Source organism: Canis lupus, chromosome 8 (assembly GCF_048164855.1).
Source record: "Canis lupus baileyi chromosome 8, mCanLup2.hap1, whole genome shotgun sequence".
NCBI lineage: Eukaryota > Metazoa > Chordata > Mammalia > Carnivora > Canidae > Canis > Canis lupus.
The window spans coordinates 65,226,640-65,242,886 of record NC_132845.1 but is presented as its reverse complement, the minus strand read 5'-3'; the positions used below and the strand labels follow the sequence as shown (position 1 = coordinate 65,242,886).

Sequence of the window (16,247 nt, the reverse complement as noted above, 5' to 3'; positions counted from 1 at the left end):
GATCACCACTGAAGCCCTGTTTCTTGTACAATTCCCTTTATTTAGAGGAAGGGGGTTGGTCCCCGAGAGAACCTGAACCGGCTGAGTCACGCAGGGAGTCCAGACCCAGCCAACTCTGTCCATCCAGCCCCCTTCCAAAGGCCTGGGTCCCCGAACTAAAAACAGCCGGCCCCCACCCCGCCAGTTCCCTCCAGTCGGCCTCACCGACTGCCAAGGCCGGGGATGGAGGGGCCAGGAGGGTGGGCGGAAAGCCCGGCCCCCGGCCCCTCCCCAGGTCAGGTTTCCAGCTCCCCTACTAGTTCCCTAAGTCCTCAGGCTGCGTTCCCCCCGCCGCCCCCGCCGGGGCTGAGGCCGAGGACCCCCGCAGCCCGGGGCGGGTGGGTGGAGCACTTGGGCGCGGGGGTGCTCCGCGGCCCGCGAGAGCTTGGGGGTGGGGCCTCCGCGCGGGCAACGCCCCTCCCCAGCCCCTTTGGAGCATCCTCCCACCCGCCCCCAGCTCCCGGGAATTCCGCTGAGTCACTTCCGAGGCTGCAGCGGCAGCCCCAGAGGGAACAATGAGAATCCTTCCATTCCCTAGGCAGCGGCCCCGCGCTCACCTGAAGACCCGCCCGGGTCTTGTCTACAGGTCGCATCGTGGCCAACGAGGCCAAGCCCACCTTATCCCCTGCGGTTCTCTCCCAGCCACCCTGGTGGCCCCGTAAACCCCTGCCTCAGGGCCTTTGCACTAGCTTGTGCCCTCTGACTGGCACACTCCTCCCCGGGCACCTGTAGCCCGCACAGCCTTCCCACGGCCACTGTCGAGGCATCTGCTCCTGCGGGGATGCGTCAGAGAAGAGCCACGGGGCAGCTGCCAGCCTCACCCGCAGGTGCTCGGATGGGCAGTTGGATTGGAAACGCTGCAAACTGCAAACCGGGAGCGCCACGTGCTGCGTGGTGCAAGTGGGCAGGTGTGTGCGTGATCGCGTGGCTGTGTGCTAGGCTGCCCGTGCGCAGCGTGGGCACAGGCGCGCCGAGCGGGCTTCCCGCGAATTCCCCGCCAGCCCGCCATTGTCTCCGGGCTCCAAGCCCACCCTTCACCGTGAGGCTCGGGCTGGGGGGCTGCAAACTACGCTTCCCACAATCCCTGGTCGCCTCCGGAATTCCTGCTACGGTCGGCCAATTAGAGCCGCCGGGACTCTTAACCTTTCGGGTGCCGGGGACCTTGCGGTCGCTTTTAGCATCCGAGGGTAACAGGGACCACTTCTCAGAATCATGATTTTTTAAAAAAATGTTGAAGCCTTTAAGTTGCGTTTTTACTGCATGCTGCCTTTTTAAAATTGTAAAAAGCGCAACATGAAATTTCCCATCGTAAACAATTTTAACTTTGGAGTTTAGTAAGTATTCACTCTGTTGTGAAACAGCACTCCAGAACTCTCACTCGGCAAATCTGAAACTCTGTACCCTTTAAATTCTCCTTTCCCCCAACCCCCCTGGTAATCACCCTTGTACTTTCTGTTTCTGAGTTTAATGACTTTAGGTATGTCATTCGAGTGCAGTCACACAGTATTTGTCCTTTTTTGGCCGGCTTATTCACTCAGCATAATGTCCTCAAAGTTCATCCGTGTCCTAGCATGTGTCAAAATTCCCTTTCTTTGGAAAGTGGAATTATATGTCATTGCATGTACTCATTTATCCATTCACCATGGACAGACACTTGGTCAGAATGATGTGTGCTTTTTTTAATGATTTATTTATTTATTTTAGAGAGAGTGAGAACACAAGCGGGAGGGGCAGAGGGAGAGGGAAAGATAGTCTCAAGCAGACTCCCCACTGAACTCGGAGGCTGACTGGGGTCTTGACAACCCAATCACAACCCAAGCTAAAACCAAGAGTCAGATGCTTAACCCATTGTATTACCCAGGCATCCCTGGAATGATGCTTTTATTTTTTAAAAAGATTTTACTTACTTATTCGAGAGAGAAAGAATTGGATCAAAGCAGGGGAGAGGGGGAGAGGGAGAAGCAGACTTCCTGCTGAGTGGGGAGCCTGATGGGGGGCTTGATCCCAGGACCCTGGGATCATGACCTGAACCAAAGGCAGACACTTAACCAACTAAGCCACCCAGGCGCCCCTGAATGATGCTTTTATTTATTTATCTTTAAAGATTTATTTATCATGAGAAACACACACACACACAGAGGGAGAGACACAGGCAGAGGGAGAAGCAGGCTCCTCACAGGTAGCTGGATGTGGGACTAGATACCAGATCCTGGGATCACGCCCTGAGCTGAAGGCAGACAATCAACCAGTGAACCACCCAGGCGTCCCTGAATGATGCTTTTAAATTCATGAAGTAAAAAAAAAATAATAATAATAAAAAATAAAAATAAATAAATAAATAAATAAATTCATGAAGTAAAATGCATGTATTACAAAGGAAACTTTTTTGATTACAGTTGTTAACAAGTTGAAAGTATAAATGTGTTGATTCAGTAACCAATATATGCATTAACTTTATTACTGCCTTAAATAACGCCTCAAGCCTAGAGATTCTACACTATGGGGGTTCCATTCGGGTTTCCGTCCTGCAGACCTCAGGTTTTCTCATCATATCGTTCAAGTGAAAAGGTAGTGGCGCCCAGCTCTTCATTCCTAAGAACACCACGATCTGGTTAGCTTCCATCAAAAACTCCTGCAGGTCAGTACTTTGTGGAAACACCTCCATCTCTGTGTAATTTGCCCACTTGGCCTCTAATACTTAAGAGTCCCAGCTCAGCCTCTGCCACTAGAGGTGCCATCAGCCCCCTGAGATCAGGAGCCCACCTCAGGGGAATATCACCCCCTGATGCCAGCCCACAGAAGGTAGCCTCACATGGATGAGGCTGCTGCCCTACCAATATATTTCTCAAAGCCGTGCAGGTTACACATAAGTCACTCTCTTTGGACCCCTTCCTCTTATCCCTCTGTTGCTCATACCCATAAATCTAGCCCCCCCCCCTACAGGATCACAGTCCACCCCGTTGAGCCTAACACCCCAGACCTCTTCTCCACCCAGAGCCCCTGGGTTCGTTTTTTATTGATAGAAATTAGCAACATTTGTTTTTCATTTGGAGGATAAGCTATTTTCTCCAGGGTCAACCTTGACTTCTGAGCACCTGGGGCATGCTGAAATCTGACCTTCATTCCAGGGTGGTGCTGGGGGGAGCCTGCATGAGGGTCGCTTCAGGCAAGGGTGTTAGGAATCTTCAGCAGGAAAGGTTAGATTCCTCAGGTATGGGAGGAGGGGCTGCTTCTGCCTGCCCAGGAGGCTGCTGCACCCAGAAGCTGAGCTTCAAGTGCATTCACCCAGATGTCCAAGATGTCCAGACTCAGGGTGCCCAGCCCCACGGTGTAATCGTGTGCATGAAATATGGGGTGCCCGTGTACCCTGGGTACCTCATCTAATAAAGGAGAGATGGGCAGCCTGGGTGGCTCAGTGGTTTAGTGCCGCCTTCAGCCCAGGGTGTGATCCTGGAGATCCAGAATTGAGTCCCACGTCGGGCTCGCTGCATGGAGCCTGCTTCTCTCTCTGCCCCCTCCCCCATCCTCTCTCTGTGTCTCTCATGAATAAATCAATAAAATCTTTAGAAAAATAAAAAAGGAGAGAAATGTCTCCCCCAGTAGGGCTGCTGGGAGACGCAGCCAGACCTCTTGGTGGGTGGGTGATGACTGGGTCCTGGGGTGACTGAGGAGGCTCCTCTTGCTTGGTGCTTTCCCATGGCCTCCTCTTATCCGGCAAGAAGTGAGGCAAAACCTGAAGAGGTGAAGGAGGGTTGAAAATGAGGTGCTGGGGCACCTGGGTGGCTCTATTGGTGAAGCGTCTGCCTTCAGCTCAGGTCGTGGTCTCTGGGTCCTGGGATTAAGCCCTGAATCCATCCGGCTCCCTGCTCAGCGGGAGTCTGCTTCTCCTTCTCCCTCTGCCATTCCCCCCACTTGTGCTCTCTCTCTTTTGTGTAAAATAAATAAATAAATACAATATTTAATAAAAGAAAAGAAAGAAAATGAGGTGCTATGGAGGAGAGTGCCTACGTAGGGTGGCTGGGTGGCACGGGGAGAATCCAGTCACTCCCTAAGGCATGGAATGTAGATGCACCGAGACGCCTAGCGAGGGAGTGTCCCCGCTAGAGGGCACCCGAGAGGTGTGTCTTCCAGCCAGTACCGCCTTCAATCCTGCCCGAACCAGCTGTCAGCACCCCCAGGCCTCCCCCCAAGGGCTCCCTGACTACACAATCTCTCTGTCCATCTCTCTCTTGCTCACACTACCCCCAGACCCTGCCCTTCTCAGCTGTCATCTTGGCCTAGTCATGTAAACTTTCTGCTTTTGGGGGTCTCCCTCCATTCCCCATGTGGGTCACAGAAGGCTTTCACCAGACAGTCAGGGCACAGTGCCCATGGTTGGGTTTGTTTGTTTGTTTGTTTAAGATTTTATTTATTTATTCATGATAGACATAGAGAGAGAGAGGCAGAGACACAGGCAGAGGGAGAAGCAGGCTCATGCAGGGAGCCTGACGTGGGACCCGATCCCAGGACTCCAGGATCACATCCTGGGCCAAAGGCAGGCGCTGAACCGCTGAGCCACCCAGGGATCCCCTGTTTGTTTTTTAAGATTTCATTTATTTATTCATGATAGACACACACAGAGAGGCAGAGACATGGGCAGAGGGAGAAGCAGGCTTCTGGCAGGACCCCAGGATCAGGACCTGAGCTGAAAGCAGACGCTCAACCACGGAGCCACTCAGGCGCCCATCTGGGTGTTCAAAATTAGTGGGAGGAAAAGCAGGCTACTGTCCTTTTGCTTTCTCTTTTCTCTTCTCTCTCCTTTCCCGGATGCCCTTTCTTAACCCCTCTTCCCTTCCTCCCCGCACTGTCCTCCCTTCCTTCCCGCAGGCCTGGGTTGCCCACAGCCCTCTGGGGATCTCTGGGCTCTGTGTCCCCAACAGTGTTGATTGGCGGGCACTCACCATCCCTGTGTGTCCTTGTCACCCACAGAGGCTTCCTGAGGATCTAGCCACCTGGAATCCGAGGCCAGGTGACTTGCCGGCCTGTATCCAGCTGGTACGCTGGCCCTGAGCCTCACCTGGAGTGACCCTGGCCCCGGGGACAGGACAGTCAGGACAGGACGGGACAGGCAGGGCAAGTGGTTGGCTGGCCCCATTTGTCAGAAACACAAGCCTTCCCACCCAGGCCAGCCTAGGCCATTGGCCTAATGGAGCTGTGGGCTGAGGACCTTCCCACCCTGGCCCCCCTATCCTAGCAAGTCCTCCCTTCTCCCAGGGTGGCTTAGGAAGAGGGGAGCCCCATAGACCCTTTTGTTGAGCCTAGGGCTCATACTCAGCACTTTGCAGGAATCCCCTCATGTAATTCTCAATAAACTTTCCCCAAGGGGATTATGGATTGCCCCATTGTACAGAAGAAACTGAGGGTTGACCTTGTCCAATTCCAAGCCATTATGCTTTCCTTCCCCTTTCATTGTGAAAGTGAAATATTTCAAATACACAGAAAAGGACAGAGAGGAAGGTAATGTACTCCCAGCCCTAGTCATCATTTTACCATGTTTCCTTCAGTTTTGTTTTCTGAAAGATTTATAGGATATCAGAATCAGTGGACCCCCACCCTTCTCTGCTTCTCCCTGTGCCCCCTCCCACCTCCACCCGGAGCTGTGACAGCAGCTCCCTCCCACCTTCCTATGGCCCCTGTGCCTTCGCGGACACCCCTCTCCGACTATGGGAGTGTCCCGCATGTGCATTCCTTTCTTTTACAGTTCTGTATTGGGGTATAATTTCCATAGAGTGGAGGTCACCGACCTTGAGTGCACAGCCATAGGGCCACCACCCTACATGGTACACTTCCATTCCAGGAAGTCCCCTGCACGAGCCTCCCTGCCTGTCGGGGCCTGCCCCCCCCCACCTTTGGACAGCCAGGCAGCGCACCAGGCAGGGGTGCCGCCGGGGTTCTCGCACTGCCCCCCACTGCCAGGCGAGCCCCGCGGTCCGCCCCGCACCCCTGACCCGCCCCTGCCCGGGCGCTCTCCCGGCGCAGCTGGCTCCGGGCTGCGGCTGAGATTTCTGGGCAGCAGCGTGGCCTCCCCCGAGGCGTCTCCGCAGGCGCCGCGCGGACCCGCAGCTCCGGGAGGGGAGGCCAGCGGGGGACGCCCCCCGGGCCCGCGCTCGGCCGTCCCGAGCCGGGGCGTTTCGAAAGGCCCCGCCGCACCTCGGCCCCCTCCCCGGGCCCCTCGGAAAACGGGAAGTTCGGGGAGGAAGCTGCGCGCCGCGCGCCCGGCGGCCCGCGGGCCGGATGACTAAGTTTGGCGGCGCGACCCGCGGCCGCTTGCCTTTTATGGCGGCCTCGTGGGCAGCGGACGTGGCCGGGCCGCGGGGACCGCGCGGGCCGCGCTGGGAGGGGGCGCGCGGCCTCCCCTGAACTCCGGCGGCGAGAGACCGAGGCCGGGGCAGGGGCGGAGCCTCCCGAGGTCACCTAGCGCGGCGAGGTGGAGCCAGATGCCACCCGAGGGCCTCGCTGCGGGCCCAGGGCCCCGGCCCGGACGACTCACCCTGGGGGCGGAGGAGGGAGCACCCGCTGTGCGTCCCGGCGTCCACTGCCCGCCTCTCTGCCCAGCGCAGCCCTGAGGCGCCCCGGGAGGGATGGGAGTGGGTGGGGTGCGGCGCGCTAAGCCCGCGCCGGAGCGGCCGGGAGCTCTGCTTTACATTTGCACCGGCCCGGGAGGGGAAAAGCCTATCCCCGGGTTAGCAGACCGGGAAACTGAGGCTGTGCGCCAAAGCAACGTGAGCCCGAGGTCACCGGCGAGCCCAGTGACCAATGTGGCCGAGAGGGAGCACCTAATCTCTAGTCTCTGGAGGTATTAAAATGCACTGTACGCGCCCCTCGAAGTATGATGCGTACGCATCTCCCCAGAGCGGAGTTACGGTGTGACCCTGGGCGCGCCGGTGGTTCCCGAGGTTCCCCGCACCCGCCGGGCTGAGGGCCTCAGGCCGTGCAAACGCAAAGTGGGGACAAAGTGCGCGGCGCTGGGGCGGGTGCGGAGGAGGGGATCGCGGTGGGGACGGTGGTCGCGGCAAGGGGGTGGGGGACGCCAGGGCGGGGGCGAGGCGGGGATTCAGGGAACTTCCCCTCCCGGGAGCCCCCCTCCCCCCGCGCCGGGCCGCCGACGGCTCCCCCGAGGCCGGAGGACGTGGGGGGCGGCCCAGGCCGAGCTGCGAGGCCGGGCCTGTGAGCCCAACGCCCCCTCCCCGGGTGCTCCCAAACCTCGCCTTTTATGGAGAGGAAGCGGGGCCAAGTGGGCCGGGCCGGCCGGGGAGGGGGCGGGGAGGGGGCCCGCGGGGAGCTCGGCCTGGCCCGGCCCGGCCCGTGCTGGACACGCTCTGGGAGCGCCCGGCTTATCTGCCCGCCGGTACGCAGTCCTGGGACGGGGGAGGCTCGGAGCCGCGGCCACGTGAGCCTGAAACGCGCGGGCCTGGCAGCGCCAGATAATAGCACCCCACCCCACCCTGAGCCACCCCTGAGCCTGAGCCCTGGGCTGAAGGCCGTGCCCAGACCCCCGAGGCTGAGCCGGAGCCCCTGGTCGGGGCTCCACCAACCCAAGCTGGAAGGCTTGTCTGGGGGATGGGTCTGACCATTGCTCACCTGGGGGTGGGGGTCAGGCAGTTACCTACCTGGTGTGTCCAGATGGGCCCTCTCCCCTCTGATTTGCTTAGACCTAGACAACCTGGGAGTGTCTGTCTTGTAGCCCACTGTCTGGACCCAGATTCTGAGCAGATAAAATCCTCCTCCACCCTCGACTGTTACCTCCAACAGCCCTGGCCACTTGGCAGGACAGCATTGATGTGCTGCGGGATGCTGAGAACCCAGTATTCCACTCCATCCGGGTGGTCCAGAGTCCACCTGGGGCCCTGGAATGCTGGTCTGAGGCCACCGGGGCTCCAACAATGGGAATGAGCACACAGAGGCTCAGAGATAGCAGGGCATGGCCCAGCGTGGTGCAAAGGTTCTGCTTTTCAGCTCTGGGCCATGTGAACCCCTGACCACAGGACACTGAACACTGGGAATGCTGTCCCTGGTATACCCAAAGGGGTCCCCATGAGTGGCTTATTGTGGGCTGGGATTCTCCTGAGACCTCCAGAAATTCTTAGGCCTCAAAGAGTTGCCAAGGCCTGAGGAGGTGAGCGGCAGACAGTGGGGCTGCAGCAGGGCCCAAGGACTCTGGTCCAGCTCCTGTGCAAAGCGTGACACCTACACAGTCACTTCCTCCTCTGAGGGGACCTGCCAGACCTGGCCATGCATCCTGGCCTTTCTAAAGCAGGGGTGCTGCCAAAATTCCCTAGGCCTTAGTTTTCTGACTAGAACAGATACCTGCCCTCTACCCCCTACCCCCTGACTCCCACCTCCCCACCCCCCCCACCCCCACCCCCCCCACCCCCCCCACCCCGGCCCCTAGGCCTAGGGTGATGGTTCAATAAGAGGGTGGGGGCAGGTGTGGGGGGGTACTTACAGATGCTGAGTTGGAAGGCTGGCACCACACCCAGCTCACCCTCAGGGAAAGGCGGCTGTCATGATTAAGCCTAGATAATGTCTACAAGTGGCCCCAGGGGGACAGAGAGACGCCAGACTCCGGCCTCTGCCCTTTGCTCTTTGGCCTCTGCTTAGGCAGCCCCTGGGAGTGGGCAAGAGGCAAGGCCTAGAAGCTCAATTCATCAGCTGATCCATGAACACCCTGTCCTCCTCCTACACCCGCCCTGGTCCCTCCCCAAAGACGAACGCGGGCAGAGGCCATAGAGAGGCCACAGGCTCCCAGTTCTTCCCTGGGAACATAGATGAATGTTTCTTAGCCCAGCACCCCCATGGGCACTATTCTCTCTCTCTCTCTCTCTTTTTAGATTTTATTTATTTATTCATGAGAGACACACAGAGAGAGGCAGAGACACAGGCAGAAGAAGAAACAGGCTCCCTGAGGGAAGTCTGATGCGGGACTTGATCCCAGGAATCCCAGGAATCCTCTGATCCCAGGAATCCAGGATCATGCCCTGAGCCACCCAGGTGTCCCTATTCTTCTCTTTTAAGTTTTTTTTTTTTTTTTTTCAAGTCATGAAAGTAATCTTTGTAACCAATGGGGGGCTTGAACTCATAACCCCGAGATTGAGAGTCTCATCCCCTAGATTGAGCCAGCCAGGCACCCCATGTAGCACCCATGGTGCCACCCCATGTGGCACTCTTTTTTTTTTTTTTTAAGATTTTTTTTTTTTTTTTATTCATGAGAGACACACACACACACAGAGAGGCAGAGACACAGTCAGAGGGAGAAGCAGGCTCCATGCAGGGAGCCTGATGTGGGACTGGATCCTGGGATCAAGCTCTGGGCTGAAGGCAGCACTAAACTACTGAGCCACCTGGGCTGCCCCCATGTGGCACTCTGATCCCTCAACACGCTCTGGTTCTATCCTCTGGCACACCCATGAAATTTTCATCCCTATTTTATTTTATTTTTACATTTTTCTTTAAGAGCAGATCAATTTGGACAGCCCCGGTGGCTCAGCAGTTTAGCGCTGCCTTCAACCCAGGGCCTGATCCTGAAGACCTGGGATTGAGTCCCACGTCAGGCTACCTGCAGGGAGCCTGCTTCTCCCTCTGCCTGTGTCTCTGCCTCTCTCTCTCTCTCTCTCTCTCTCTCACTGTGTCTCTCATGAATGAATAAATAAATAAAAATCTTTAAAAATAAAAAGAGCAGATCAACTTTATTTTATTGTATTTTCAAGATTTTATTCATCTATTTGAGAGAGAAAGGGAGAAAGAGACAGAGCATGAGGGGTGGGAGGGACACAGGGAGGAGAAGCAGACTCCTTGCTGAGCAAGGAGACCCAAGGACTCATGAAGAGCATCTGGTGGTAAAGGGACAGTCAGTCCCACCCAGGTGACCAACTCATCCAGGTGAGCAAGACTCCGTGCAAAAGTGAGAGAGCTGTGTGTACTGCAGGCAGGTTCCCAGCCTCAACTGTGGACTTTGATTACCAACAACTATAAAATAGTATAATGAGGGGTGCCTGGGTGGTGCAGTCAGCTAAGTGGCTAAGCATCTGCTCAGGTAGAGATCTCAAGGTCATGAAAACAAGCCTGAGCCCTGAGTCCTGCTGCATGCTCAGCACAGAATCTGCTTGAGATTCTCTCTCTCTCTCTCTCTCTCTCTCTCTCTCCCCCTCTGCCTCTCCCCACCTCAAATAAATAAATCTAAAAAAGAAAATCCAAACCAACAGTATAATGAAAGCTACCCTGCCCACCTCTTGAGGTTGCAATGGGGACAAAAGCAAAATGCGAAGCGTCAGAAAGCAGAAAAAGCATCACAGACACACAGGTTATCATTGTCATTACTATTATAATTGTTCTTACAACCCTAATATTTCTAGTCTTAACGTCTACTCAGCTGGACGCAGAGAGAAATCTGAAATCTGAGGCTTCAGAGTTTGTGTTGGAGTCATCCTGGGCTCTTTCATAATGTGGAACTTTCTGCTGAAGCATCAGAATGGGCCCTGCCCCTCTCCTGCTCCTACACCCTCTATAGCTCCCATTCACCCCTGCAGGACAAAGTCCCAGCTCCAGAGTTTAGGCTAGTTCTCTGAGAATACACCTGCCCCAGGCATTCTGGGTGTCAGCTCTCTCCAGACTTAAGAAGTACTTTCCTGCCCCCTGGGTGAGTCCCAAGGCTACATTCCTGCTGTGTGGACCTGCAGCTGGCTTTCCTTCTCTGGGCCAATGCTGAGGCTGATGAGGTGAGGAAAGGTCATCTCACCAGCTATAGGGGGAGTAAGCACGGCCCTCCAGCTGTCACGGGTGGGGAGTGAGGGGGGCCTGGTTCAGGGTCTAGTTTATAGGTTCCATGGAGTCTCACGGTACTCCCAGGGCTGGGTCCTCGAGGCTGACCCAGTATCTGCGGATTGCCCAACCCCCAGGGGAACCTGTCTCTTGTCCATGTGGGCTCCCGACCCCAAGTGTAACCTAGGTATGTGAGTCTGGGGACTGTCCATGCCCACCTCAGTCTCTCCATCTGTGCAATGGACTTGATTTCAAAGCCCAAGACATTCCTCACAAGGGGTAGGGGCTGACACCCCATCTGACCTCCTTTCTCCCAAGCTGTGTCCTGGGAGGAATAGGGCATAGGGAGGCAGGCCATGCTATGTGGGCTCCCCCCACCCCATGCCCACCCTAACCTGATTCACTTAGTTGGACTCTTTCTCAGTTAGAGGCCTCCATGTACTCTACTGGGTGTTGGCCAGAATGGAAATGCTGCTGAGCCCTGATTTCAAATGAGGCTTCTACAGACTCACTTTCCAAAGCACCCAGCCACACAAGGTGTTTTCAGCTCTCCCAACATACTCTTCTATCAAGACCTCCCTAATTTGTCTCCTATCCAAACTTCAAAGCCCAGCCAAAAAGACCCCTCCTCTGGAATGCCTTGTCAAACCCTCAGGTTGGGTTGACTTTCTTCCAGGTCAGCCCCACACACAGTCAGGATATCAGACAGTGGCTTCCCCTGAGGACCTCTGGAGAACAAGGCTGGAGTCTGACCTGTGACTGTTCTCAGAGGCTGGGTGAGTCAGCTACAGCCTAGAGACCTAAGAACTTCCTATGACACCCCTACTCCCCTCCTGCCAACACCCTCTGGAAGGTGTGAGCCCTCAGGTGGCCAGCCCCTTCCTCCCTAGGCCTGTTCCTCATCAGCTTTGGCAGTCCCGGGACACCACACCCTCCTGGCACAGGATGCTCACACCCTTAAGAGACAACAACGCATCCATTCCTGCCAACTCTGTCCCTTCTGTAGAATACTGGATTCTTCCTCTCTCCCTCCCCTCCTCCCTCCCTCCCTCCCCTCCTCCTCCCTCCCTCCCTCCCTGCTTCCCTCCCTTCCTTCCTTCCTTCCTTCCTTCCTTCCTTCCTTCCTTCCTTCCTTCCTTCCTTCCTTCCTTCCTTCCCTCCTTCCATCTGCAGATGGAAGCTGAAAACTTCATAACCATAAGCTATGAGTTGGGCATCCCGCAGTGACCAAAACAGATATGGTCCTTGCCTATGGATCATGGAGGGAGAAAAGCAAACCTGTAATCACACAGATACACTACATTATCAGCTGTGATAAGCATGACAAAGAAACGCAGGAGGCATAAGAGCCCTGCCCTTGTCTAGGCATCCAGGAGGACTTTCTGGAAGAGGTGACATTTACACTGAGCCTTAAAGGATAAGCAGAATTTAAAGAAGCAAAAAGGATGTGTATCGGAAGAAGGGTCCATTATAGACATCGAGAACAGCATGTGCAAAGGCCCTGAGGCAGGCAGCAGTTTGGTGCTCTAAGGACAAGAGGCCAGTTTGTGTGGCCCGTGAGATGAGGCTGGCAGGGGTGGGCCACATTCCCGAACTAGCTATCTTCTTGGGAAAGTGCATATATCCTTAGTGCGCAGCTGCACAAATTGCCACAGACCTAATACTTATGCCCAGCACCCAGAACAAGAGACATTTTCAACTTCCAGAAGCTCTCCCAGTGCCCTCTTCAGTCACTACTCCCCAAAGGGCAACCACCGTCCTGACTTCAGCACAGATTCTCACCCCTGTCTGTGAACCCTGTGAATGCCGAAGGGTAAGGCATCTACTCCTGTGTCTGGCTTCTTTTGCTCAACGTGGTGCTCTGGAGGCTCACGGGTTGAGCATACCAGTTGTGTATTCCAGTGTGCGAATGCACCACACCTTATTTATCTGTTCTGTTGCTCGTGTGTATTTGGGGCTTTGATAAATATCCATTATGTGGCTGTATACTATATGTGAATATGCACGACCATTTCTGCATGTCTTTTGGTGGACACGTGGACTCATTTTTCTTGGATAAATGCCTAGGAGTGGAATTGCTGGGTCATATTTTCAGGGTATTATGAACAGTTTCCAAGGTGGTTGTGGAAATCCCAGCCCTGAGTGTTGCTAGTATCTGCTCGTCCCCAGTAACACTTGGTATGCCAGTCCTCCTCACCTCAGCCACTGGAGGGATAAGTCTGTGTCTTAGTGTGGTTTTATTTACTAAATTTAAAAAATTTGGGCAGCCCAGGTGGCTCAGCGGTTTGGCACTGCCTTCAGCCCAGGGCCTGATTCTGGAGAACCAGGATTGAGTCCCATGTCCGGCTCCCTGCACGGAGCCTGCTTCTCCCTCTGCCTATGTCTCTTCCGCACTCGCTCTCTCTCGCTCTCTGTATCTCTCGTGAATAAATAAATAAAAAATTTAAAAAGATTTTTATTTATTTATTCACGAGAGACACACAGAGAGAGGCAGAGACACAGGCAGACGAAGAAGCAGGCTCCCTCCTCGGACTCCACCCCAGGACCCCAGGATCACAAGCCGAGCCAAAGGCAGACACTCAACCACTGAGCCCCCAGGCGTCCCTCAGTGTGGTTTTAATTTCCATTTCACTTTGACCCATGATGTTGAGCATCTTTTTTTTTTTTTTAAGTAGGTTTCCCCCCCCCAAAAAAAAAATAGGCTTCACACTGGGTGTGGAGTTTCACACTCATGACCCCAAGATCAAGACCTGAGCTGAAACCAAGAGTCAGATGCTTAACCCACTGAGCCACCCAGGCGCCCAGAGCATCTTTTTATGTTTATTGGTGATTTGGAGATTTGGGTGGTCTCTTGTTCCATTCAAGTCTTTTGCTCACCATCCCCCACTCCCCTTGCCTTGCCTTGCTCAAATGTCATGCCAGTCTTATCTTGTGAAAAAAAAAAAAAATCCAGCAGCCCCGGTGGCGGTGGTGCAGCAGTTTAGCACTGCCTGCAGCCCAGGGCGTGATCCTGGAGACCCTGGATGAGTCCCACATCAGGCTCTCCGTATGATGCCTGCTTCTCCCTCTGCCTGTGTCTCTGCCTCTCTCTGTCTCTATGAATAAATAAATAAAATCTTAACAAAAATAATCCAGAAGGACATGAAGAAGAAGGCAGTAGTCACTGGCTCTCTCCTCCCCACACCCACCCCTCAAGGGCCCCGCTTTGTGTGTGACAAGCATGGGGGCCGGGGAGAGGCATTAATTTGTCTTGTGAGCTCACACATGTTACACACACTCAGTGGGGGGGGGGAAGGGAGGGAAGAAGGGGCTTTTCCAGCGCTTTCCTCCTCCACCTCCTAGGAGGCCCTGGAGCTGGCCCAGGAGGGAGGGCATCCACCAAGAGCTGGCTGCAAGGCCAGTGAACCCCTCCCCTTCTGGCCCCATCAGCAAGCCTGGGATGAAGAAGAGGTATATGGCCTTCATGCCACAGAGACACAGTGTGCCTGGCCCAAGGTCACCAACACACAACCAGCTTAGCCATGTCCCCAGTAGGGGAGATGACAGAGCTGGACGCTTATAACTTTACATCTGCTCCTGCAGTCCTGCTGCCTACTGAGTACCATAATGAGCCAGCCTGCAGAGAGGGGACCCCAGAGTAAGTGTTTCGGGAGGGGGCAAGGAGGGGCCCTACCTCGTCCTGAGCCTGACCCTTTGAGAGACCTAAAGTCCATGTGTTCTTTTTTTTTTTTTAATTTATTTTTTATTGGTGTTCAATTTACTAACATACAGAATAACCCCCAGTGCCCATCACCCATTCACTCCCACCCCCGCCCTCCTCCCCTTCTACCACCCCTAGTTCGTTTCCCAGAGTTAGCAGTCTTTACGTTCTGTCTCCCTTTCTGATATTTCCCACACATTTCTTCTCCCTTCCCTTATATTCCCTTTCACTATTATTTATATTCCCCAAATGAATGAGAACATATAATGTTTGTCCTTCTCCGACTGACTTACTTCACTCAGCAAGTCCATGTGTTCTAGAGGGACAAGGAATGAAGTTGTGCAAGTTGGCAGGACTAGGTTTGGCCAGGTGGGGAATGCCAGGCCAAAGCACGCAGCGTCCATCCTGGAGAGACAGGCCCCAAGTGGACAAGGGAGCTGTCCATGAAGCTAGGGCCTGCTCAGGTTGCCTTAGAGCTGTCACCCCTTTGGCCATGGAGAGCACAGTCCCGCATCCTTTCAGACAGACCCACCTGGCCCTCCCAGTGGCACACAAAATGCAAACCTCCAGCCTCCCGGGCCTGAGCTCTGGCTTGCCACATGTGCTATGTGACAATGGGCAAGCCTCTGCCCATCTCTGGGCCTTGGTTTCTCTTTTGTTAAGGATGTGGGTGGTGGCCAGCTTTGAGGGTGTCTGTGACAAGCTTCTGAAAGTCCCAGAAGGCCCACCCAGACAGTGCCACCCACACATGGTCTTACTGACCCTGGTGGGCTCAGAGATGCTGAGTTACTTTCCAAGGACATCCAATGCATGAGTGACAGAACAGAATCAGCGTAGAGTCCCAACGTGGTTCAAAGAAGGGAAGACTGGGGTCCCTGAGACACATTGTGCTGACCTGACTATTCTGTGGGGTCTCATGGAGCAGGGAGGATGCTACATTCCTTTCTGGGCTACCCCATCTGCTCTGAGGCTCTCTTCACCCCACCTTTGCTGAGGGTGCAGCGTGTGGCCTTCCAGCCCTGCGCATGGCGGGCTTATTGCTAAATCTCACCTGGTCCCGGACCAACCCCACAAGTTTGTCACTACATGTTTTGGGTCACAGCTGTGAGCATACCTGTGTGCCCCCCCAACCCCCATCATCCCCAATGCTAGGGATTTCAGCAGCCCAGGTGACTTAATTAGACAGCCAGAATGATTCCCTAGTGGCCCCAGAAATGAGGGGAAGGGGGGCCCTGGCTTCTACCACTGGCCCCCATCAGAAGCCTGGGCTGGGGAAACCCCTTCTCTGCCTGATGCATCAAACCCAAGCCCACGACTTAGGCCTCTTCTCTGGGCTAGCACAGGGCCAATCTCATCCAGACAGGACTGTGTCCCCAGTGGACAGGGCAGGCCAGGGCGGTGGGGGGCGGGTCCCCTGATGTCCCCAGCAGCTGGCACAGGGCCAGGCATGGGGCGACATCAGGAAGCCCAGCCACAGAGCCTGCTCAGGTTGCTGGCAAGCCCAGCAGCAGCTGAGATTTCTGGCCGGGCAGGCCCTGGTTACGCAGCTACGTGGCCATGACTGATCAGGTTTCCACTTGGATGGGCCCCAGGCCCCGCGGCTGGAGGAGCAAGGAGCGGCGCCTGCGGAGGAGTGGCGCGCGTGGGGCCCGGTGTGCGTGCCCCAAGGCCAGGCAGGGTGGCGGAGCCAACGCCGAGCCCGAGCCTGGCT

At 55.4% G+C, this 16,247-nt stretch overlaps 1 long non-coding RNA gene across 1 annotated transcript; it reads right to left on the bottom strand.

Annotated features, from left to right (window-relative positions):
* Nucleotides 1–3,335: 3,335 nt before the first annotated feature.
* Nucleotides 3,336–6,661, bottom strand: LOC140638848 (uncharacterized). Its single transcript, XR_012035806.1, has 3 exons — nucleotides 6,569–6,661; nucleotides 4,980–5,106; nucleotides 3,336–3,772 (listed from the first exon to the last, which is right to left on the bottom strand). It is a non-coding gene; the product is annotated as an uncharacterized lncRNA (long non-coding RNA).
* Between the last annotated feature and the right edge of the window lie 9,586 nt (nucleotides 6,662–16,247).